At 43.4% G+C, this 26375-nt stretch overlaps 1 protein-coding gene across 3 annotated transcripts in view; it reads right to left on the reverse strand.

The window, feature by feature from the left end:
- sla (Src like adaptor) overlaps window positions 1–21103 on the reverse strand; it is an 87551-nt gene extending 66448 nt beyond the window's left edge. Inside the window, exons 1-3 of one of the 3 annotated variants that reach the window (XM_004915041.4) lie at window positions 20980–21103; window positions 14310–14394; window positions 14092–14210 (exon numbers count right to left, since the gene is read on the reverse strand). The gene's annotated coding sequence lies outside the window, so the exon portion shown is untranslated. Of the gene's footprint in view, window positions 1–14091; window positions 14211–14309; window positions 14395–14869; window positions 15153–20979 lie in introns of those variants that run through there. The other 2 variants (XM_004915040.4, XM_031903953.1) reach the window with 2 other exon arrangements.
- Between the last annotated feature and the right edge of the window lie 5272 nt (window positions 21104–26375).

A 26375-nucleotide genomic window follows, 5' to 3' on the forward strand; every position in this document is an offset into this window, starting at 1 on the left:
CCTGCACTGGTACAGCTGGGGTGTTTGCTACAGAAACCCTACTATAGTTTATATAAATACCCCGCTGTGTAGCCCCGGGGGCAGCCATTCCTGCACTGGTACAGCTGGGGTGTTTGCTACAGAAACCCTACTATAGTTTATATAAATACCCCGCTGTGTGACCCCGGGGGCAGCCATTCCTGCACTGGTACAGCTGGGGTGTTTGCTACAGAAACCCTACTATAGTTTATATAAATATCCCGCTGTGTAGCCCCGGGGGCAGCCATTCCTGCACTGGTACAGCTGGGGTGTTTGCTACAGAAACCCTACTATAGTTTATATAAATACCCCGCTGTGTAGCCCGGGGCAGCCATTCCTCACTGGTACACTGGGGTTGCTACAGAACCTACTATAGTTTAAACCGGGCCCAGGGGCAGCCATTCCTGCACTGGTACAGCTGGGGTGTTTGCTACAGAAACCCTACTATAGTTTATATAAATACCCCGCTGTGTAGCCCCGGGGGCAGCCATTCCTGCACTGGTACAGCTGGGGTGTTTGCTACAGAAACCCTACTATAGTTTATATAAATACCCCCGCTGTGTAGCCCCGGGGGCAGCCATTCCTGCACTGGTACAGCTGGGGTGTTTGCTACAGAAACCCTACTATAGTTTATAATAAATACCCCGCTGTGTAGCCCCGGGGGCAGCCATTCCTGCACCGGTACAGCTGGGGTGTTTGCTACAGAAACCCTACTATAGTTTATATAAATACCCCGCTGTGTAGCCCCGGGGGCAGCCATTCCTGCACTGGTACAACTGGGGTGTTTGCTACAGAAACCCTACTATAGTTTATATAAATACCCCGCTGTGTAGCCCCGGGGGCAGCCGTTCCTGCACTGGTACAGCTGGGGTGTTTGCTACAGAAACCCTACTATAGTTTATATAAATACCCCGCTGTGTAGCCCCGGGGGCAGCCGTTCCTGCACCGGTACAGCTGGGGTGTTTGCTACAGAAACCCTACTATAGTTTATATAAATACCCCGCTGTGTAGCCCCGGGGGCAGCCATTCAAGCTGGAAAAAAGGAGAAAGGGCACAGGTTACATAGCAGATAACAGATAAGACACCATTGTATTCTACAGGGTTTATCTGTTAGCAGCTATATAACCTGTGTCTTTTCTTCTTTAGAATGGCTGCCCCCATGGCTACACACCAGGGTTTATATAAACTCTAATAATGTTTCTGAAGCAAACACACAATTTTTACCAGTGCAGGGCGGCAGTACATTATAGTTGAATTTCTTTAAAATATAAACATTTTTTGGTGTTACTGTTCCTTTAATGAATTCTTTCAAACCTAAGGTGTTACAGCTTTAATACAACACCGTACCAACACTATACATTAAGGGGCTGATTTACTAAAATTCATTTTTTTCTTACCATGAAAGTTGTATAAACTCAAGTAGTATAAATGTGAATGTTTATTTTTCCCAAACAGGAAGTGCTCCAGCGGCCATTTTAGGAGCATTGTCACTCATTCTTGTTAAACAAGAAGTTTCACTTGAAACAGGGTGAAATTGAAAACAATGATGGGATTTACTTTCCCTTGAAACTGGGTGAAATAGAAAACAATGAGGAGATCAAATTCCCCTTGAAACTGGGTGAAATAGAAAACAACAAGGGGATACATTTCTCCTTGAAGGACACGCTGTCACAAGCCTCCATAGGACTCAATGGTACTCGACAGATCAAACCTGCTGAATTTTTTTTTACAAAAAAAGTTAACTACATTTCTGAAAAACTCAAATTATTTGAGAAACAATATCAGAAAAATCGAGTACTGCCAAAAACCCATGCGTAATTTTCAAAAATATCTAGAAGTAAAAAAAAAATTGACTTTTTCTCAAAATTGCTTATTAAATGTGCCCCTTAATATCAACAATACCAATACAATTCTTAATGGTTTTAGTTAGAACCCTACAATTTGGGTTGAAGACCCCAAAATCTAGCACCTGCAAGCTCCAAAATACGGCAATGCCATTTCCCATAGTATTTACACAAACAATTCAGGGTTGATTTGCGAAACGGCGAAAAAAAAATGTTGCATTTACTACGTCCCAAACAGGAAGTGCTCCAGCAGCCATTTTAGGAGCATTGGCGCTCATTCTTGGAAAACAATAATGTGTTTAAGTTTCAGTTGAAACTGGGTGAAATAGAAAACAATGAGGGGATTAACTTTCCATTGAAAGTGTGCCAAGGGCAGGCTGCACTGACTATTCTGTTCCTCTACTATTCTAAGCCTCCGTAGGACTCAGTGGTACCCTAGGCTCTGCCTCTCCTGCCTACCCCTAGTATTCAGCAGGAAAACATCTGTTTGCTCATAGCCGGTACAGACAAATATCATAGAACTAAACAATAATTGTTACACTAAGCCCACTTCTGCAGGGAAAATGGGGGGTAAAGCAGCTCATTAAAGGGGACCTGTCACCCAAACATACCAAACTGTATTAAAAGTAATTTTCAAATTAAACCCAAATTCTTTTTTTACACATCCATATCCATTATAAAGGCATTTGAAAATCCCAGCTTTCAGTCATATACTGCTTCTTTATTAAAATGCACCGAACCCACCCTGATGGATTCTGCCAAACCCCCAAACCCACCCTGATGGATTCTGCCAAGCCCCCAAACCCACCCTGATGGATTCTGCCAAGCCCCCAAACCCACCCTGATGGATTCTGCCAAACCCCCAAACCCACCCTGATGGATTCTGCCAAGCCCCCAAACCCACCCTGATGGATTCTGCCAAACCCCCAAACCCACCCTGATGGATTCTGCCAAGCCCCCAAACCCACCCTGATGGATTCTGCCAAACCCCCAAACCCACCCTGATGGATTCTGCCAAACCCCAAACCCACCCTGATGGATTCTGCCAAACCCCCAAACCCACCCTGATGGATTCTGCCAAGCCCCCAAACCCACCCTGATGGATTCTGCAGCCCCAAACCCACCCTGAGATTGCAACCCCAACCCCCTGATGGATTCTGCCAAGCCCCCAAACCCACCCTGATGGATTCTGCCAAGCCCCCAAACCCACCCTGATGGATTCTGCCAAACCCACCCTGATGGATTCTGCCAAGCCCCCAAACCCACCCTGATGGATTCTGCCAAACCCCCAAACCCACCCTGATGGATTCTGCCAAGCCCCCAAACCCACCCTGATGGATTCTGCCAAGCCCCCAAACCCACCCTGATGGATTCTGCCAAACCCCCAATCCCACCCTGATGGATTCTGCCAAGCCCCCAAACCCACCCTGATGGATTCTGCCAAGCCCCCAAACCCACCCTGATGGATTCTGCCAAGCCCCCAAACCCACCCTGATGGATTCTGCCAAGCCCCCAAACCCACCCTGATGGATTCTGCCAAACCCCCAAACCCACCCTGATTGATTCTGCCAAGCCCCCAAACCCACCCTGATGGATTCAGCCAAGCCCCCAAACCCACCCTGATGGATTCTGCCAAGCCCCCAAACCCACCCTGATGGATTCTGCCAAGCCCCCAAACCCACCCTGATGGATTCTGCCAAGCCCCCAAACCCACCCTGATGGATTCTGCCAAACCCCCAAACCCACCCTGATGGATTCTGCCAAACCCCCAAACCCACCCTGATGGATTCTGCCAAGCCCCCAAACCCACCCTGATGGATTCTGCCAAACCCCCAAACCCACCCTGATTGATTCTGCCAAACCCCCAAACCCACCCTGATGGATTCTGCCAAACCCCCAAACCCACCCTGATGGATTCTGCCAAGCCCCCAACCCACCCTGATGGATTCTGCCAAACCCCCAAACCCACCCTGATGGATTCTGCCAAACCCCCAAACCCACCCTGATGGATTCTGCCAAGCCCTCAAACCCACCCTGATGGATTCTGCCAAACCCCCAAACCCACCCTGATGGATTCTGCCAAGCCCCCAAACCCACCCTGATGGATTCTGCCAAACCCACCCTGATGGATTCTGCCAAACCCCCAAACCCACCCTGATGGATTCTGCCAAACCCCCAAACCCACCCTGATGGATTCTGCCAAGCCCCCAAACCCACCCTTATGGATTCTGCCAAACCCCCAAACCCACCCTGATGGATTCTGCCAAACCCCCAAACCCACCCTGATGGATTCTGCCAAGCCCCCAAACCCACCCTGATGGATTCTGCCAAACCCCCAAACCCACCCTGATTGATTCTGCCAAACCCCCAAACCCACCCTGATGGATTCTGCCAAACCCCCAAACCCACCCTGATGGATTCTGCCAAGCCCCCAAACCCACCCTGATGGATTCTGCCAAACCCACCCTGATGGATTCTGCCAAACCCCCAAACCCACCCTGATGGATTCTGCCAAGCCCCCAAACCCACCCTGATGGATTCTGCCAAACCCACCCTGATGGATTCTGCCAAACCCCCAAACCCACCCTGATGGATTCTGACGAATCCCAAACTGAATCCGAATCCGGGAAGGGTTAAAAGTTGCTGTGTGCACAACTTTTTCCCCCTAAAATTTAACCAATTTTCTAATTAACATATGCTAATTTGAATTCGGCTCAGCTGTTGATTCGGCCGAAACCTAATCCATCAAAAAAACGGCTGGATTTGGCCCGAATCCCGAACCGAATCCGGGATTTGGTGCATCCCTAATTAAAATTCTCAAATTTAAGATAAAACTTGATTGCCTAAAAGTGGGGGGAAAAAAAACTTTTCAATGAGAACGAGAAATATTAACAACACAAATTGAAAAATAGGTCAACGCAACCCCCAATGGCTTCTACTGTCACTCGCAAGCTTTGTAATGGGCGAAATAAGTAGGGATGCACCGAATCCCGGATTTGATTTGGGCGAATCAGCGGTCAGAAAGGGTTAAATGGTCAGGTGAAATTTTTTTTTTTTTTTTTTTTGCTGATTCAGTTCGGGATTCGGCCGAATCCTTCAGAGTGGGTTCGGGGGTTCGGCCCGAACCCAAAAAAGTGTGTTTGGTGCATCCCTAGAAATAACTGGCCAGACATGGATTTGTGGCAGATTTTTTCACAAAACAGGTGACAAAATTTACAGTGAAAAAAAAAATTCGCCCCTGTGATTTTTTAAAATTTGTGGAAAAAAAAATAACGCACGCAACAACTTTTTTGGACGCGCGTCATTTTTATTGACCTGTACGACGATTTTTTTTGGCACGGGCGACAATTTTTTTGTTGCACAGTGAATTTTGCTGCTGCAAATTTTGACGCCCGTATCTTGAAACCTTTTGCTGGCAAATGTTTCAGCGAAATGGGACAGATTCGCTCGTTATTAGTTTTTTCAATGTTTTTGGACACAAATCTTGCAATATTTGCCGTATCACTAATGAAGGGGAAGAGAAGCAACTGGCACTTGTGGTCGGCAAGAATTTAACTGTAGAACTGCAAGTGAGTCTCACAAGGGACTATATATAGAGACATCTCCCCCTGACCAGCCTTCAGTGTGCCCCCCCCAGTACACCCCTGTGGGCCCTACGGCCTGGGAACCCCCCGCTTTCTATATGATAGTGGCAAGAACAAACCAGCGCCACAAACAGCTGAAACCACAGGGCAGATTTAGCAGCGTGGAATTCGTAGAAGCGTATCCTCCCCTGTCACTGAGGTTGGGCGGCCAAAGTGACCACTGGAAAATGAAAGACCCCCGTTAGTCACTGCCCTTTGTACAATGCTTTATATGTATATTTGTGTTTGGGAAGGGTTTAGAAGATTTTTTTAAACCCTGAATAACGGCAAATGTTCGACCCACAACCCAACATTCTCTCCTCTCACTTAACGAGATTGGAAATAACGAGCACAAAGTCAGGGATGTGGCTGCAGCTTTTATCTATTACAGACAGTCGTTAGATAAGAACTGACAGTTACAGTATGTATAACAGTAAATATTCAGGATTTAATGCACTCGGTTATAGTTGCATCATACAGTGTTGGACTTATCATTTAAGGGGACCCTGTCACTCACACATAAAAGCTGTGTAATAAAAGCCCTTTTTAAATGAAACATGAAACCCAAATTCCTTTTTTTTATTAACACATCTATACCTATTATAAAGGCATTTAAAAATCATAGCTGTCAATCATATATTGCCTGCCCCGCCTCTATTCCTCTGGCATTTACTTTCACTTTCCATTCAGCACTTACTTTCCCTTTTCCTCCCCAGTATCTAATCGTGTAGCCAGTGCATGGGTTTGGGCATCAGGTCCTCCATTCTGGGACATAAAAAAGATTTTAGGGCGATACAAAGCTTGCCTTACTAACAGTGCCCACAAAATGGCGCCTGCCTGCTGGCTGTGATTGTGTAATTCCAAGACTGAAGGAAACAAGATTTATATTGTTTATATAGTGTAAGTAAAGCGTATTTTGCTTGACAAACACAATAGAAAAGAAGTTGGAATTTTTTCTTGGGGGGGGGGTGACCCCCATTTGAGAGCTGGAAAGAGTCAGAATCATTCAAAAACAATAAATAATGAAGACTAATTGAAAAGTTGCTCAAAATTGGCCACTCTATAACATACTAAACGTTAACTCAAAGGTGACCCCCCCCCTTAAAGAAGGCTTGTTGGTTTGTCTAGAGATATTGCGCCTGATTTGTATCGTTTCTTTATTTATTCACCAAGAGTTTGTTTTGTTTATGGGACGTTATTTGTTGGTCCAAACATTATTGTGTTTCGATATTTCACAGTTTAACATTTCTATCTAATATATATCTATCTTGTCATACAACATGGGGTGTGGCCCAATATTCCCCCTGCAAACGGAAAGAATGAACATTGCCAGGATTTGGCCCAGTTTATTGTGGGGGATTTCCAAAATTTTCTGGATTTCTTTGGTCATTTGACTTACTCTTTTTTACCACAATTGCCCTTCAGTAGAGCCAAGTTACCCTTCAGCCCCCCCCTCTCCCAGCCTTCATATATACTGTATAACAAATGAAACAGTTGGGAAGGGTCCACATTATTTACTTAAAATCAGTTTTTTCGGTTTTTGAGGCAGAAAACCCGAATATGTTATGAAAAAAAATTAAAACTTTTTCGCAAATTTATTACGCGACAATTCTAAATACGCAAATACACCTGCTATAACCTGTCAAGATCATGTAGAAATCAATGGCAGATTCCTATTTGGAAGCAGGGCCAGATTTTAAAGTGGTGCACCCCAAGGCCACTCGGCCCTCCTCCCGCCCCCCCAAGGCTTGCACTCTCCCAGTGGACTGGGGGGGGGGTGAATATTGGTTATAAGTAGTAATTATTGGCCGGCGTGTCGGTTTGAGTTATGTTATTCTTTTTTGTGAAGTTTTTAATAAAAACACATAAAAACTCTACACTTTCCCCCCTGTGGCGCAGTTGGCCGGCTTGAATATATTGCAATATAGGGACGAATATAGGGACGAAACGCGTTAGGAGACTGGGATGCACCTAGCCATTGTTTGGTATAGTATATTTTATATGTTAGTTATGTTTTTGTTAATTTGAGCCAATAAATGTTGTTGTTTTTATTCCACTGAAATCTTTGCTGTTTATTTTTATCAATATAGGGACAAACAATCTCTGTTTTGGGGCATTGCTTGGTAGCTTAATGCACAGAATGGCTTAATGCCCTATATATACTGATAATGGGGGAGTGCAGAGGGGCTCTTGTCACCGTCTGTATGAATTTTGTGGTCGCAGTCTTATTGCACCCCGGCCTAATGGTTTAACAATTACATTTAGTAGTTGAGCACAATTTCCCCTTGTTTGCTAGTGTATCTGTAACTCCCATGGGTCCCTGCGGACCTTGCTTTTTCCTTCTTTCTTCATGGAATGGAGTTTGTATTGTTTAGATCTGCTCGTTGTGCCAAATGAAACATTATTTCTCACAAAACAGATGGAGGAGTAGATTTCACAGCTGGTCAGTTGTTAATGTATGTATGCAACCCAATGGCAGGAAAATATTTTATATCACAATGTTTTATATCACGTTCTAAACTTCCCTTGGCCTACTTACCTGCATACTCCAACCCTACACCTCTGTCAGACTAAGCACCCACTTAAGGTGGCCATAAACGTTAAGATCCGCTCGCTTGGCGAGGTCGGCAAGCGAGCGGATCTTCTCCCGATATCCCCACCTACGGGTGGGCGATATTGGGAAAATGTAGGCCCTGGGGCCAAACGATTGAATTCTAATGGCAGCAATGGCACAGTTGGTTAGGGGACCACATCAATGAGCCAATGCGGTCCCCAATCCAACTAAATCTTTTAACCTGCCCAATTTCAGGCCAGATATCAGTTGGGCATTGCCGTCCTTTCTGCCCCTATACAGGCTGATAAGCTGCGAATCGGTCCAAGGGACCAATATCGGCAACTACAATCGGCCCGTGTATGGCCAACTTAACCCATAAACACCGTGGGATGCACCTAGCCACTCGGGGTATCACTTTGAGCTTTGTTACCCAGTTACCGCTGAGTTTGCTCCACGCAATGTTAACTGTCCTGCTCCAAAGCTCAGAAAGAGGCAGCACTGGAGATCAACTGGCCTCTAATTATATGAAGAAAATGTAACCCAGAAAGCAAAAGAATATTTTATTACTTAATTATGAGTCCCATAGCTTTTGACAGAGATTCTGTCATGATTTTTATGGGGTACTTTTTATCTCTAAATGACACTTTTACACAGCAAATAATTCCCTCTGCCATTTAACCTTTTATCCTTGAACCAACAAATGTATTTGTAGCTGTAATATTGGTGTGTAGGCGCCATCTCAGTGCATTGTGCCTGAGTCTGAGCTTTCAGCCAGCGCTACACATTAGAACTGCTTTCAGCTAACCTATTGTTTCTCCTACTCCCATGTAACTGGAGGAGTCCCAAGCCGGACTTGGATTTCTTACTATTGAGTGCTATTCTGATACCTACTGGGAGCTGCTATCTTGCTCCCTTCCCATTGTTCTGCTGATCGGCTGCTGGGGGGAGGGGGGATATCACTCCAACTTGCAGCGCAGCAGTAAAGTGTGACTGAAGTTTATCAGAGCACAGGTCACATGCCTGTTCATTAGATTCAATTTTTTCGTAAAACTTTTTCCATGTTTACAAAGCCCATATTTGATTTTTTGCGAAGGCAAATCTGTTCCCACAGAGCCATACACTTTCTCATTGCGAGTATTTTTTCTGTTACCGACTTTTATACATTCCTCCCAAAGAGAAAGAATCCTAAACCCTGCGCTGTATATATCCAATTCCCTTATTTATAGAGCAATATACATACAACTGTAAATCTTCTGGTACAACTAACAGTTTATTGTGACCCTGGCAAGTACATCCCGAATGATTTATATGTTACTTTTAAAATACATTTACATTTACTCTATTCTAGACAAACCTATTCTAAGTGACCTTTCAGCTGGTCTTCATTTTATACTTATTGTGGTTTCAGACCATCATCATTCCTCTTCCATTTGTAATTTTACTCTTATTTTGTAACTGCTTGTCTCTCTCTTTGGGCTTGCTGCTATTTATTATTTCTTGTGACTGTTTGCTAGAGTGATTCAGCCCTAGCAACCAGATAGCAGCTATAACACCAACCCTGATATGTGCTGTGGGAGTAAAATGAACCAAATGTGTTCCCCTTATCCGGAAACCCGTTATCCAGAAAGCTCTGAATTACGGAAAGCCTGTCTCCCATAGACTCCATTTTAATCAAATAATTCAGAATTTTAAAACTGATTCCCTTTTCTCTGTAATAATAAAACAGTACCTGTACTTGATCCCAACTAAGATATAATTACCCCTTATTGGGGGCAGAACAGCCCTATTGGGTTTATTTCATGGTTAAATGATTCCCTTTTCTCTGTAATAATAAAACAGTACCTGTACTTGATCCCAACTAAGATATAATTACCCCTTATTGGGGGCAGAACAGCCCTATTGGGTTTATTTAATGGTTAAATGATTCCCTTTTCTCTGTAATAATAAAACAGTACCTGTACTTGATCCCAACTAAGATATAATTACCCCTTATTGGGGCAGAACAGCCCTATTGGGTTTATTTAATGGTTAAATGATTCCCTTTTCTCTGTAATAATAAAACAGTACCTGTACTTGATCCCAACTAAGATATAATTACCCCTTATTGGGGGCAGAACAGCCCTATTGGGTTTATTTAATGGTTAAATGATTCCCTTTTCTCTGTAATAATAAAACAGTACCTGTAATTGATCCCAACTAAGATATAAATAATCCTTAGTGGATGCAAAACACTCCTATTGGGCTTAATTAATGTTTTAGTAGACTTAAGGTACGGAGATCCAAATACAGAAAGACCCCTTATCCAGAATACCCTTGGTCCTGAGCATTCTGGATAACAGGTCCTATACTTGTACCTTCAAAGCTGAATAAGATAAAACAATAGTATAATTATCTGAAACTGGGGGTTGTTATTGTACTAGTTGGGGTGTTAGGACAAAGCATTCAATATTTTAGTCCAATGTATTTCAAGCTTTAACCTGGGCCTGGACCAAACGTATAGAAAAGCTCTGCTTTGGAGAACATTGCTAGGCTAAGCCTACACTTGCTTGCCCCAGATTGGTATTGGCCATACATAAATTGTCTTTTTCACTGCCTAATTTCTGGATGCCATCTGATTTTCAAGTTTAAACCTGTGCCATTGATGATTATACAGTATCATGAATATTATAGATCCAACCTTTCACCTGTCTGAGAACCCTCACTACCCCATCCCTAGTCCTCAGCCTTACTGCTTCTGTCTGGACCAGGCAGATACTCCATCACTAGTCCTGTAGCCTCTGAGTTGCATAGTAGTAGTGGTGAAGACCTGGCCAAAAGGGTACCGGGATCCAAACCAATGGGTCAATGACACGGCCACAACCTTCCCCAGTGACTGATACCATTAAAATGTATATAGTGGGCCCAGACAGGCAAGCTTTATGCTCTGGCAAATGCCAGAGGGGCTGCTGTAGATGCCATAGACACTCACATTTATTGGGCTGGGGGGACACAGACATGGGCTCTATCTAGAGCAGGGGCCCCAGCCTTTATTGTGAGCCACAGTCAAATGTAAAAAGACTTGGAGAGCAACACAAACACCATAAAAGTTCATGGAGGAGCCAAATAAGGGCTGTGATTGGCTATTAGGCAGCCGCTATGCACCCTATCAGCTTACAGGGGCTTTATTTGGTAGGAAATCTTGTTTTTATTCAACCAAAACTTGCCCCCAAGTCAGGAATTCAAAAATAACTCCCTGGTTTGGGGGCACTGAGAGCAGCATCCAAGGGGTTGGGGAGCAACGTGTTGCCCCTGAGCCACTGGTTGGGGATCACTGCTCCCTACAGAGGGAAACATCCGACAGGCACACATTTTAACAACATCCCTATGGGAGCATTCTGAATATTTCATGAGTAAATAAAACCCAGTGAAAAGGTTCTCGTGTACCTTTAGTCCTAATCTGTTCTGCCAGAGACTCACAGAATGCAAAGTCAGCTCTACACTGAATTATGTGGAAATAACTAATTACTGGAACATAAACATAAATATTGCCCTAGGTATCTGCCCCAGACATGCTAGTTATTTGCTGCTTTGAGAATGTTCTTGCCATCTCTTGTAGCAGTTACCATAGTGCATTGCATCGTGGGGCGCTGAAAGAACTGGAGAATGGAATGTCCCCAAATTTCCCCTGTTTCAGCACCTCATATGCTCTGTATTCCCTCGCCCTTTCCTTATTACACAAGGCTTGGAAGCAGCGTCCAATGGAAGCCCCAGACTAAGGCAGATTAAACTGATAAATAATAGGAGGTCACTGAGCAAGGTATTCAGTTCAGACATAACAGGAGCAGAACTGCACCATTCAGGCCTTGGCAACCCAAGTCTTGGCTGTGGTTCCCGGACAGATAGCGGTTACTTTGCAAGAGACACATAAGCAACCAAACAGCTTGTTCTTGGAAACATTTGCTCCGTGTCTAAATAAAAGATCACGATTTGTCAGGATTCAAACTGAACTGAAATATGTTTCAGAGAAACATCCAAAATATTCATGTCGGAAAAAAATTGTACATTTTTTTTTATACTTGCGGCATAAATATTGCATTCCAGATATTTCTCTTTGTTCTGATAACAGCGCTTTCATTTTATGTTTCCAAATCATTTCCCCCAGTTTGAAATTATATATTTATGAACTATAGGTCTTATATACTAATGTTTGGTGGGGTGCAAAGGGCAAATAAAGCAAATTGCCCTCAGGTGCAAGGGTTTGTTCAAAAGGGAGTTGTCCACCTTTGAGTTAACTTTTAGTATGATGTAGAGAGTAATAGTCTGAGACAATTTGCAATCGGTCTTCATTTTTTATTAGTTGTAGTTTTTTAATTATTTCACTTTTTAGCAGCTTGGAGTTCCAGCAGCTATTTGGTTGCTAGGATCCAAATTACCTTGGCAACCAGGGAGTGGTTTGAATGAGAGACTGGTATATGAATAGGGGGAACTGAATAGAAAAATAAGTAATAAAAAGTAACAAATAAATAACAATAAAACTGGAGCCTCATAGAGCAATAGTTTTTTGGCTGAGATAGACAAATATAGTAAGACATTAAATATATGTAGGATTACCGTATATACTCGAGTATAAGCTGATCCGAATATAAGCCGAGGTACCTAATTTTACCTAATAAAACTGGAAAAACGTATTGACTCGAGTATAAGCCTAGGGTGGGAAATGCAGCAGCTCCTGCTAAGTTTCATCAAAATAAATACCAATAAAATTACATTAATTGAGGCATCAATAGGGTATTTGTTTTTAAATATTTATTTCAACTAAAAACAGTAAACTAGCTCTGTGGAGAAGAGGGTTAACAAAAACAACATGAGTATTACCCCACGCTCATTGCACATTGGCAAACTGGCAGCAGACCCGGTCCCGGAGGCCACGTAAGGGAAAATAAGTATTGTGACTGGGAGCAGGCCAGGGCACTGAAGGGTCTGGTTGCAGGTAGTCTAAATTGCAAAGGGTGCTAGCCTGGAGGGACCCATAGCACCCAACTCGATAAACTGAAGGTGACTTTTTCAGCACATTTTGGGTGCTGAAAAACTAGGCTTATACTCAAGTATATACAGTAATATGATTTTGCCTTGAGCTTGTAGCTTACAATAATGCAATTTTTTCCCAGGAACTGCATTGACATACAGTATATCATATAACTGCTGTTTTATCCAGGGTGGTCTTCTGCAAAAATACCCCACGACATATGTTAGTGCAAGTACAAAGGCATGGAAGTGAACTGCTATTCCAGGGTTCCATTAGGGGCTGTGTCCATAGCCACAACTAACTTGTGCCAAGTGGAGGCCATACATTGTTTGGTGAGGTTGCCAAATGAGCGGATCTTCTCCCGATATGCCCACCTAAAGGTGATATAGGGCTAAGCCGACACTGTCCCCGATCTGACGGAAAATAAAACTTAATACAAAAGATCAGAGTGCACACCTTACCAGAACCTCAATCATGAACGAGGTGCAGTACACTGGAGAAAACCCATTCAGCTACTCCAAAAATAATCACAAAAGCAAAAAAGTGTCTGCACACTCGAAAATTACAAAAGCAAAGAAAATTTTATTGAATACAAAACATGGAAAATAAAGCCCAACGCGTTTCAACCCAATAATGGGTCTTCATCGGGGGAAAAAAAAAGTTAAAAAAGGGGCAGGAATTTCTTTTCTTTTGTAATTTTTGAGTGTGCAGACACTTTTTTGCTTTTGGAAAATAAAACCTGGCTGATCAAGATCTGGCTAAGATCGGCAGGTCAGGTAGGCAGGTCAGGTTGCCAGGTCAGGTTGCCCATACACAGGAAGATAAGCTGCCAAATCGGTCTGAAGGACCAGAATCAGCAGCTGCCCATGTATGGCCGCCCTAATGCTGTTATTGGCCCCACACACAACATTGGTGAACAAAACCAGTAAGAAATATAGTGGGGTGGATGCCACTTGGCAGTTGCCCACTATTAAAGTGATATTCAGGGACAAATGCTGTGTTGGGGGTAAATAAACAGGACAGTTTGTGTCTAAATTTTGCACTTACCACATTACGTTGTCTTCGTAAATGAACCCTATCATCATTTGCCTCACCGGCCTTCTCAGACCCATTGACTTTCATGTGATATAAACAGGACTGGTTAATAATGTTCCACTGAAAATCTCCTAAAATAGTAAAAAGGGACACGGGATGTTGTATTTTTCTGCTGGTTAAAGATAATTTCAACTCCTTTTTTTAAATGTTCCCAACTTGCTGTTATTTACTTCATAATAATGTGTTCCTTGTCCGAAGGGCAGAGACAGAAATGGTAAAAAACAAAATCCTGTTTCCTAACGGCCAAACCTCCTCCTGTAGGGAAAGTAACAGTAATTAGAGTATTTATAGGGAATGCTAGTTAGTAGTGTTGTTTCTGGATTAATATATTTGGAAAAAGAGGAGTAATAAATCCCTTTAATAAATCCTGGGAACATGAGTGCATTGCATGGAAAGGTTGAAGAGTGAGGGGAAAATGTGAAGGAAGAATGGGGGAGACTGTCGGCAGATATGTAGGGACCAGTAAGGGTACAGTAGCAGTGATTTCATCCTCTCTTTACTGCGGTATGGAAAAAGCCTGGCACAACTGGGCCAATGGCAACATTATTAGATGGGAAGCGTAAATGAGGGAGCTGAGATCAAAGGTAACATAAATGGAGAGTCGTGGCCAATGATTGATAGGTTGACTGAGACGGAATAATCATGGACTGCAGGAAACTGTGACATGTAACTACCAATAGGAAACAAGCAGTAAGGAGAGGTCCTGCATAAACAGGTGGAGCCGGAATACCTGGAACAGGGCTGTATTTTAGTCCAGTGTCACCCCAGACTCCACACTGCAGCCTGTCCCCTTCCCTCTGACCATTGGTGCATGTCTACATAGGCACTTGGGGATCAGTTGGATGTCTGTAGGGTAAATATGGCTCTGGCCTGGAATACAAAAAGAAGTGCCTTCTCTAACTTTTTTACCCCTGAGCCACATTCCAATGTAAAAAAAAGTTGGGGAGCAACACAAGCATGAAAACATGTATCTGTGGGTACAGATAAGGGCCATGATTGGCTATTTGGTAGCCCCTATATCAGGGATCCCCAACCTTTTATACCCGTGAGCCACATTCAAATCGAAAAAGTGTTTGGGAGCAACACAAGCATGGAACAAGTTGCTGGGGGTGCAAATAAGAGCTATAATTGGCTATTGGTAGCCCCTATGTGGACTGGGAGCCTATAGAAGGCTCTGTTTGACATTATGCCAGGTTTTTATGCAACCAAAACTTGCCTCTAAGCCAAGAAATAAAAAATAAGTCCCTGCTTTGAGGCAACTGGGAGCAACATCTAATGGGTTGGAGAGCAACATGTTGCCCTATGTTGACTGGCAGCCTACAAGAGGTTCTGTTGGGCACTACACTGGGTTTTTATGCCTCCAAGCCAAGAAATAAAAAATAAGCACCTGATTTGAGGCCACTGAGAGCAACATAGAGTACAAGGAGTTGGGAGCAACATGTTGGGTTAGAGCAATGGTCCCCAACCAATGGCTTAGAGCATCATTGACAGAGAAGCTATTCTGATAACGATTACACTGGAATCAGTAATAAAGTCAATTTTTCTACATAACATTTTCCAGAGAAGGAATAAAAGTACAGTGATTTTGGAGCAATATCCCTTGAAGATCTGGTACGCCATTAGGGGCCTGGGCCTTTGTTGGAAGTGGAACAGCCAGAACTTCAGCTCAGTATGGGTTCTTTACCCAGACCTAGTGAGGATGTGCTGTCCAGTTGCACTATAGCATTCATACAATTATAGGGCTACATATCTTCTTTAAATTCTTTCTTCTTCATTTCTATGAGCTTCTCCCTTGTACAGAGATCCTTGCACCATAGAGACCGGGCGCTTTGAGTGTGGGGCAGGGAATGATAGAGTGTGGCCTCCAGTGCTGCCGGCAGGCTCGCTGTGTTGGGTGTTTATCATATTCACATTCCGTTCACAATCAGGAATTTCTAGCTATAAAGCTACACACGCCCATATCAAATGATAAGTCCGTAGGGAGGGAGACAGGCACCGCTGGAACCTGCAGTTTGAACTAAATTATCAGAGAAAATAACAAATCCGCAGTTAAAGGTCCGGCATACTCAGGGTCGGGGTCCTTGTACGGCTGTTGTTCCCGGGTACAATAAGGAGACTCCTTTTATCGTGTTGACCATCACTTACTGCTCAGTAAGTCACTGTCAGCCACCAGTGTCCTGTTAGAGCAGTGCCCCTCATCTGATAAAGCCCTACGATATGTGAAGCTGTGGGGTAACTGGGGCCCAGAGAGCAAGGCTCATTTCCCTGTAATGTCTGTCCTGTTTTAAAGACCATACTCCTACCAATCTCTAAGGGTGAAGACACACTGAGCTACTAGTAGCAGCTACTTTTTCATGGCTACTAAACGCCAGAAAACCCCCTGCCATAGACAGTAATGAGAATTGCCTCTGCTAAAACACACGTAGAGACAATTATCAGTAAATGATCAGCAGTGTCTATTTTAGTAGCCACAAGAAGTAGCTGCTACTAGTAGCTCTGTGTGTCTTCACCCTAAAGGTGGCCACACACGGGCAAATGGTAGCTGCCGATTTGGGTCCTTAAGACTGATTTGGCAGCTTATCTGCCCCCCCCAACCCAACCCAGACCCAACCCAGATCGGGCCTAAAATTGGGCAGGTTTGATGTTCCATGGGATCAGGGAGCGCATTGGCTCGTTGATGCAGTCCCTAATCCGACAGCGCCTATGCTCCGATTAGCCCAATATGGCCCACTTGTCGGTGGGCATATTGGGAGAATATATCTGCTTGCTTGATGTGTATGGCCACCTTTACCCAGGTAAGTGTGTGGTTACTTTATACTGTCTGATATTGACTTGATGGATCTATTGCCTCGACCATTAAGTGGCCCAATTTAATACCTTAAAGGGGGACCTGTCACCTTAAGAAATTATTCCAAATACTTTTCTATCATGTTAGTAGAGCAAAATAAACTTTATTTACATTATATACATTATTTCATTTATTTTTCCCTGCAGTCTTGGAATTTACAGTTACAGCCAGCAGGCCGGCGCCATTTTGTGTTTGGTGTTATTAAGGAAAAGCTTTGTATCACCCCAAAATCTTATGCATTTGCTATCTAGGTGATATCTAGGAAGTGCTGAATGGAAAGTAAAAGTAATTGTAATTAAAAATCTGAGCTGTCAATCATATATTGCCTGCCCCGCCTCTATGCCTTCGGCATAGAGGCGGGGCAAGCAATATATGATTGACAACTCAGATTTTTAAATGAGAATTATTTCCACCTCTGTTCTGTTCTGCAGAACCAATTCCCCAAGGTTCCTTTGGTGGCTTCGCTTAATGCCAATATGTTTGGGTGAATATTAATAGAGAAATAATTTAGAACAGATCCCGCGCAGGGTTTGTGTCTGTGGAATCTGATTTTAGCTCTGGGATTGTTTTTTTTTTCTTAAGGCGTCCGACGCAGCTATAAATCTCTGTCCAAGCCCAGTATATTCTCATTCTCACAGTACTGACTTATTATGGGATTGGGGCTTCAGGTGCAACTGCTTTCTCTGACATATATATCTCAGCTTGACATCTGCAAACTGAAACGCGAGGTTGTTTAAAGGGGAACTTCACCCAAACACAACGTAAGCATAAGTTCAAGCAACTTTGCAATATACATCAATTAAAAATATGCAGCCTTTTCATGATGTTTAATGTAATAATCTGGTTTGGAACAGTTCCCTAAGCCCCGCCCCCTGTTCCCTAAGCCCTGCCCCTGTTCCCCTGCTGATCTGGCTGACTATTTTGTCCCTCAAATAAATGTAACAGTAGTCGCCTGTCCCTCAGCCTTCAGCCTGCCTCCTCCCAATCCCACAATTCCCTGCTGCACACGTGATGTCAATAAGGAAAGGAACATCCCAGTGCAATGCATTGTGGGTTATGTAGTTCCTGCATGCTGTCTGTAAGCTGTGGGGAAGGTGTTACAATGTGTAACATCGGTGTTTTAGTCCCTCCTCCCCTGCCAGGATTTCAAATGATGCAGAAAGAGAAGAACTGTTTTGCAGCTGGATTTCAGCATATAAACATGGGATTTATTCCTACTGCCAATAAATCAGAACCCACTGTGAAATTATAAACATGTTCTAATTCACAGCTCCCTAAAGCCTCATTTTTAAGTGTATACATATATGTCTATTTCTCATCTGAACTGAATCTGACCAACTGCCCCCCCCCAGGTAAATAATATTCTAGGTGGTTGGTGCTCAGCTGTCTCTAGTTCTCAGCAAAATCCCATTGTGACTTCTAGTCCAGAACTGTCCCTCGACCCCAGACTGAAGCAGTTGGATATTTGTAGCTGGTATCTGGAGAAATATTAATGTATGGGAGTACAGCTGGGGTGTTTGCTACAGAAACCCTACTATAGTTTATATAAATACCCCGCTGTGTAGCCCCGGGGGCAGCCATTCCTGCACTGGTACAGTTTGGGGTGTTTGCTACAGAAACCCTACTATAGTTTATATAAATACCCCGCTGTGTAGCCCCGGGGGCAGCCATTCCTGCACTGGTACAGTTTGGGGTGTTTGCTACAGAAACCCTACTATAGTTTATATAAATACCCCGCTGTGTAGCCCCGGGGGCAGCCATTCCTGCACCGGTACAGCTGGGGTGTTTGCTACAGAAACCCTACTATAGTTTATATAAATACCCCGCTGTGTAGCCCCGGGGGCAGCCATTCCTGCACTGGTACAGCTGGGGTGTTTGCTACAGAAACCCTACTATAGTTTATATAAATACCCCGCTGTGTAGCCCCGGGGGCAGCCATTCCTGCACTGGTACAGCTGGGGTGTTTGCTACAGAAACCCTACTATAGGTTTATATAAAATACCCCACTGTGTAGCCCCGGGGCCAGCCATTCCTGCACTGGTACAGCTGGGGTGTTTGCTACAGAAAACCCTACTAATGTTTATATAAATACCCCGCTGTGTAGCCCCGGGGCAGCCATTCCTGCACTGGTACAGCTGGGGTGTTTGCTACAGAAACCCTACTATAGTTTATATAAATACCCCGCTGTGTAGCCCCGGGGGCAGCCATTCCTGCACTGGTACAGCTGGGGTGTTTGCTACAGAAACCCTACTATAGTTTATATAATACCCCGCTGTGTAGCCCCGGGGGCAGCCATTCCTGCCACTGGTACAGCTGGGGTGTTTGCTACAGAAACCCCTACTATAGTTTATATAAATACCCGCTGTGTAGCCCCGGGGGCAAGCCATTCCTGCACTGGTACAGCTGGGGTGTTTGCTACAGAAACCCTACTATAGTTTATATAAATACCCCCGCTGTGTAGCCCCAGGGGCAGCCATTCCTGCACTGGTACAGCTGGGGTGTTTGCTACAGAAACCCTACTATAGTTTATATAAATACCCTGCTGTGTAGCCCCGGGGGCAGCCATTCCTGCACTGGTACAGCTGGGGGTGTTTGCTACAGAAACCCTACTATAGTTTATATAAATACCCTGCTGTATAGCCCCGGGGGCAGCCATTCCTGCACTGGTACAGCTGGGGTGTTTGCTACAGAAACCCTACTATAGTTTATATAAATACCCCGCTGTGTAGCCCCGGGGGCAGCCGTTCCTGCACTGGTACAGCTGGGGTGTTTGCTACAGAAACCCTACTATAGTTTATATAAATACCCCGCTGTGTAGCCCCGGGGGCAGCCATTCCTGCACTGGTACAGCTGGGGTGTTTTGCTACAGAAACCCTACTATAGTTTATATAAATACCCCGCTGTGTAGCCCCGGGGGCAGCCATTCCTGCACTGGTACAGCTGGGGTGTTTGCTACAGAAACCCTACTATAGTTTATATAAATACCCCGCTGTGTAGCCCCGGGGGCAGCCATTCCTGCACTGGTACAGCTGGGGTGTTTGCTACAGAAACCCTACTATAGTTTATATAAATACCCTGCTGTGTAGCCCCGGGGGCAGCCGTTCCTGCACTGGTACAGCTGGGGTGTTTGCTACAGAAACCCTACTATAGTTTATATAAATACCCCGCTGTGTAGCCCCGGGGGCAGCCATTCAAGCTGGATAAGAGGAGAGAAGGCACAGGTTACATAGCAGATAACAGATACGTTGCATAGATTCCCATTGTATTCAGAGCGTATCTGTTGGAATGGCTGCCCCAGGTTACACATGACCCAGATGAGAGGGGCAAATTGTTGTTGATGCCTTTTTGGCTCAGAATACATAATATTCACTCCAATAGAATTCTGCCGGTCACTGAGCTAAAAATATATGAGATAGGAACAGGATAACATTCATACAATATACATAAATGGAATTTTGGCTCATTGTCCTTAGAAATACATAACTTGGTATGAAAAATCAGTCGGTTAATTTTGTTATGTAATTGGATATTTTATCTAAACAATTTTGGGAGAATGGAACAAAATAACACGACTTTAGAATCATTCAGACTTCACATTCCAGTTGGTCTGGAAGCATTCCCAATGCAACACGGCTGTATCCTTACGCCAACACATCCCTACGCCAATGTTATAGGGTCTGTTAACCCATCATATGGATAAGCAGTGCTTAAGGGGGCAGGCCCTGTAACTGAGGGGGTGTAAGATTTTGACTATATATAATAATAATAATAATAATAATATAATATTAATAATAATATTAATCACCCCTCTTACTAGGGTTTCGGTTCTTTTGAGAAGCAGACAAATAACCCACACCAATAAGTGTATATTAAAATGAATATATTGAGTAGCAAATCAATGGACGGTTACACTTAAATGATTAGTTAACAAACACAATATTTATACATTATTTACATTTACAGATTAATGACAAGATCTACATTATAGCTACCGATGAACAAAGAACATGGTGGTCTGATTCCTTGCCATGGCCTTCTCTCTCCGGTCTGTCTCACATCCTGCCCAGTCACTTCTGCTCCAGTCCTCAGGTGCTCCTCCCAGGTTCTTCCCCCAGGTTCCTCTCTTGACCACTGTCCAGCCCACATTTATACACCTTTCAGCCACTGCCCCCCACATACCATCTGATCAGATGGGGTTGATAAAAAACCACACCTTGCCCAGTGTTCAGTAACTGAGTTTTATGGCTTCTCGGAGACGTACTGTCCCACCATCCACAGAAAAACCCTTTGATATGGAGATTTACTTGAACAACTGGTTTATAGTAATCAGTTTAGTAATCAGTAGAGCTCCCCCCATACTCAGTGTATAACACAATAGAGCCACAAACACACATATATATATATATATATATATATATTTATATATATCACAAATAATGGCACCCAAATACACGATTTCTTACAAATCCCCACCTAGAGGGCGAAGGACTTCAAAAGGAAAGAGCCCTCTAAATACAAAAAGGTATAACATTCAGGGATACCCATTCATGTATAATATGTATTTGTGCTGAAAGTGAAAGGATTACTGAGACCCAAATTATATAACACTCACACATGCTAAAGTTTTAGGGTACTGTGAGGTAATATTTAACCTAATAATAAAAACACTCACAGTTTATATTCATAATTTGAACCCTTCTGCCAGTTAGAAAATCTCACACACTTTTAGAGGCTTTGTTTCCAGCTTACTTTGCTGCATTGTCTGTGCGCTGTACTCACCACTTACCCACGTGACACTGCTCCACCCATGTCTGGGCTGGATCCCATTTTAGGCCTCTGCAGTAACCCATGGCCATTAAACTTTGGTGTTTGCAACACCCAACACATTTTGCTTACCACGGTTACCATATGAATGAGACCACACAGGGAAAATCCTTTATTATTGTGGGGTAGTGTGAGAAACTCTGTGGCACATTTTATTAATCAGCATAGCTGGATTAGCACCTCAATTCATGGATAGGTGTGACCATAACCAATACTGACTTCAGGAAATTATAAAGATATACTACACTAAAGTGTGCAGCACTATCTTAGCCAAATCACTAGTGAGATGTTTGTCATCTTTGTCTCAGTATTTCCACCTTCAGTTTCATGCCTGATCATCTAAAATAGAGCAACATAGATGTAAGGAGCATCACTGTCCATTGACCATAAACATAAACAAAGTACTAGAAATGTATAGGACAAACCAGACTGGTAACTATAATGCAGACTAGTGAAGTGAAATGGTTTTAAACACCCCACCTTGAAGACTTTACACACATCAAACTTAAGATACAAATAACAAAAGACAAACTTTGGAAAAAAAACTATAGACTGAATACTGCTTTGATACAAAAACACATAACATACATTGAGGTTATCAAGCAGCATGCAATCTATGTAAAAAATGTCACAAACGTGTTGCTGCTAATACAAAGAGTAAAAAAAACAAAATCTGACTCAGGCAAATCATATCAAAAATAAAATTCAAATTGTGCCTCAGTGCTTTTTACTCTCCTACTAAACTAAAGCAGCAACCATTTTACTCCCTCACAGTGCAGGTCATTCTAACTATTATTTCTTACAGGGGGGGGCCCACAGCTGTCCCTTTCCCGGTGGTTATGTGTTATATATGGTTATGAGCCTCAATAAGGGGCCATTTTTGTACCCCAAGTACCACAGTGAATTGAGTGAATACATCCTCTCCTCTCTGCCTTGGGCAAGTGGCTACAGAGGTAACCATGGTTTACATTAGGCTTATATAGTGGTTGGGGGGGTCACAACTTGGCTTCTGTTCCCTATTAAAGAGGTGGTTCAGCTATAAGCTATTAGTATGTTATAGAATGGCTAATTCTAAGCAACTTTTTAATTGGTCTTCATTTTTTCTTTTTTATACTTTTATAATAATTTGCCTTTTTCTTCTGCCTCTTTCCAACTTTCAAATGGGGGTCAGTGACCCCAGCAGCCAAAAACACTATTGCTCTGCGAGGCTACACTTTTTTTTATTTTTTATCACTTGCCTTTCTATTCAGTCCCCCTTCTATTCATATTCCGGTCTCTCGTTAAAAATCAATGCCTGGTTGCTATGGTCATTTGGACCCTAGCAACCAGATAGCTGTTGAAATTCCAAACTGGAGAGGCACTACATAAAAAACAATTCATAAACTACAAATAATAAAAAATGAAGACCAATTGCAATTTATCTCAGAATATTACTCTTTACATCATACTAAACGTTATATAAAAGCACCAAGGACATATTTATTGGGCCCAGGCTGAGCACGTTATTGGGTTCACCCTAAGCTTAATGCCCCCCCAGCCCCCCATATTATTGGTATTTAGTAGCAATAAAGCAGCACCTTTATGTTGGAGTCTCAGTACTTTCATCTGAAATATCCCCGGCAACAAAGAGCTTGGACACGATTTCTGTGATCCTTTGATGTTAGAATTTTTTTTTCCTGATGTTTCTCTTTGTCTTTCATTTTATTACTTTCCATAAAAGCCTAAATCACCAAAAGTGGGGGTTATAGAGTCGGGGTTATAGGGTGGGGGTTATAGATGATAGAACTTTTGATGTTTAAAATCCTGGCAAAAAGGATCTTTTCATTTCCTTTTACCGTGTTTCATATAAAGCTCTTTATTCAACCCCCCCCCCCGCTGTAGATACCCCCTCTGAAAACTCTGGCCTTTCTCAAAAATATAGGAATCTTACTGTGTTAAAAAGCTGTTTATTTCTTTAATATTCTATCATTACAATGTTAATATTAAAACAAAGATATGAGAGAGATCGTTTTAGATGCCAGTACAGATATGGGACCTGTTATCCAGAATGCTCGGAACCTGGGGTTTTCCGGATAAGGGATCTTTCCATAATTTGGATCTCCATAACTTAAGTCTGATAAAAATCAGGTACTGTTTTATTATTACAGAGAAAAGGGAATCATTTAACCATTAAATAAACCCAATAGGGCTGTTCTGCCCCCAATAAGGGGTAATTATATCTTAGTTGGGATCAAGTACAGGTACTGTTTTATTATTACAGAGAAAAGGGAATCATTTAACCATGAAATAAACCCAATAGGGCTGTTCTGCCCCAATAAGGGGTAATTATATCTTAGTTGGGATCAAGTACAGGTACTGTTTTATTATTACAGAGAAAAGGGAATCATTTAACCATTAAATAAACCCAATAGGGCTGTTCTGCCCCAATAAGGGGTAATTATATCTTAGTTGGGATCAAGTACAGGTACTGTTTTATTATTACAGAGAAAAGGGAATCATTTAACCATTAAATAAACCCAATAGGGCTGTTCTGCCCCCAATAAGGGGTAATTATATCTTAGTTGGGATCAAGTACAGGTACTGTTTTATTATTACAGAGAAAAGGGAATAATTTATAAAAATTGGAGAGAGAGGGTTAGGGAGGCTCAGCGGGGGCCCCTTTTTGGGGGTTAGGGGGTGCAGCGGGGATGTGGCCTATGGGGGCACCTGCCGGGTCCTTGGGTCAGCAGCCCCGGTGGGCCCTGCCCCCCCAGTCCGACCCTATACCTGGTTACTTAGAAACTGCCCCCTTTATAAAAGCATCTGTGAAAATGGGACATTTTAACTATTTTGGCCTATTTATGCTCAAAAATTGTGCCCTCCCATACATAGTGCATTTTTTAAAAAAACACTAGTGGGGGGCATTTACTTTTGCTTTTTTATTTATTTATTTTTATTTTTTTTTCAGTTCAGATATTTTTGTCGCCAAAATCTCAATATTTTTTTTTGTGTGGAAAAAACACAAATTTGTCACAACTTATTATGCGGCAAAACAGCAACAATCCAGAATGCAAAAATACACCAACTGAAACTTGTCGAGATCATGTAGAAGCCAATCCCTTTACAGTTGGAGGAGCTTTCTTGGCTTCATGGTTTTTGAAGGTATTTCGGGGGGGGGTGATTTGACAGTGGCTTTTGTACGACAATATGAAAAAGTTGTGGTTTTGTGCGATAAGTTAAAAAAGTTTTTTGCTTTTCCCGTTTTTTTCTGCAAATTTTTTTTTTTGTTTGCGCTTTTTCCAAATCAGTTTGGATTTTTTTTATTAAATGCCATTCGTGGAAATGAGTTAAGTTGTGGGTTTAAAAAATATAAAACCACGAAAATCCCAAAGTTAATAAATGACATGTCAACCCCAAAAATATTTTTTTGTCTAATAAAAGAAAACATAATTCCCAGCAACTTTCCAATTTGAATTTATTAAACAATGTTAGTGCTTTAAAAATTATGTGTAAGTGTAATTGCTATTGAAAGCAGCATTTGCTAAACTCCTGATTGTTACTTTTTAAACAACGTTGCAAAGGCTGCTGCCTTGTGTTACATTGTTTCAGGGGTCGGTCTCCCCCAGCGAGTCAGGTCTGTCAGGCTGCTGCCTTGTGTTACATTGTTTCAGGGGTCGGTCTCCCCCAGCGAGTCAGGTCTGTCAGGCTGCTGCCTTGTGTTACAGTGTTTCAGGGGTCGGTCTCCCCCAGCGAGTCAGGTCTGTCAGGCTGCTGCCTTGTGTTACATTGTTTCAGGGGTCGGTCTCCCCCAGCGAGTCAGGTCTGTCAGGCTGCTGCCTTGTGTTACATTGTTTCAGGGGTCGGTCTCCCCCAGCGAGTCAGGTCTGTCAGGCTGCTGCCTTGTGTTACAGTGTTTCAGGGGTCGGTCTCCCCCAGCGAGTCAGGTCTGTCAGGCTGCTGCCTTGTGTTACATTGTTTCAGGGGTCGGTCTCCCCCAGCGAGTCAGGTCTGTCAGGCTGCTGCCTTGTGTTACATTGTTTCAGGGGTCGGTCTCCTCCAGCGAGTCAGGTCTGTCAGGCTGCTGCCTTTGTGTTACATTGTTTCAGGGGTCGGTCTCCCCCAGCGAGTCAGGTCTGTCAGGCTGCTGCCTTTGTGTTACAGTGTTTCAGGGGTCGGTCTCCCCCAGCGAGTCAGGTCTGTCAGGCTGCTGCCCTGTGTTACATTGTTTCAGGGGTCGGTCTCCCCCAGCGAGTCAGGTCTGTCAGGCTGCTGCCTTTGTGTTACAGTGTTTCAGGGGTCGGTCTCCCCCAGCGAGTCAGGTCTGTCAGGCTGCTGCCTTGTGTTACATTGTTTCAGGGGTCAGTCTCCCCCAGCAAGTCAGGTCTGTCAGGCTGCTGCCTTGTGTTACATTGTTTCAGGGGTCGGTCTCCCCCAGCGAGTCAGGTCTGTCAGGCTGCTGCCTTGTGTTACATTGTTTCAGGGGTCGGTCTCCCCCAGCGAGTCAGGTCTGTCAGGCTGCTGCCTTGTGTTACATTGTTTCAGGGGTCGGTCTCCCCCAGCGAGTCAGGTCTGTCAGGCTGCTGCC

The sequence above is a fragment of the Xenopus tropicalis genome, chromosome 6 (assembly GCF_000004195.4).
Source record: "Xenopus tropicalis strain Nigerian chromosome 6, UCB_Xtro_10.0, whole genome shotgun sequence".
Lineage (NCBI taxonomy): Eukaryota > Metazoa > Chordata > Amphibia > Anura > Pipidae > Xenopus > Xenopus tropicalis.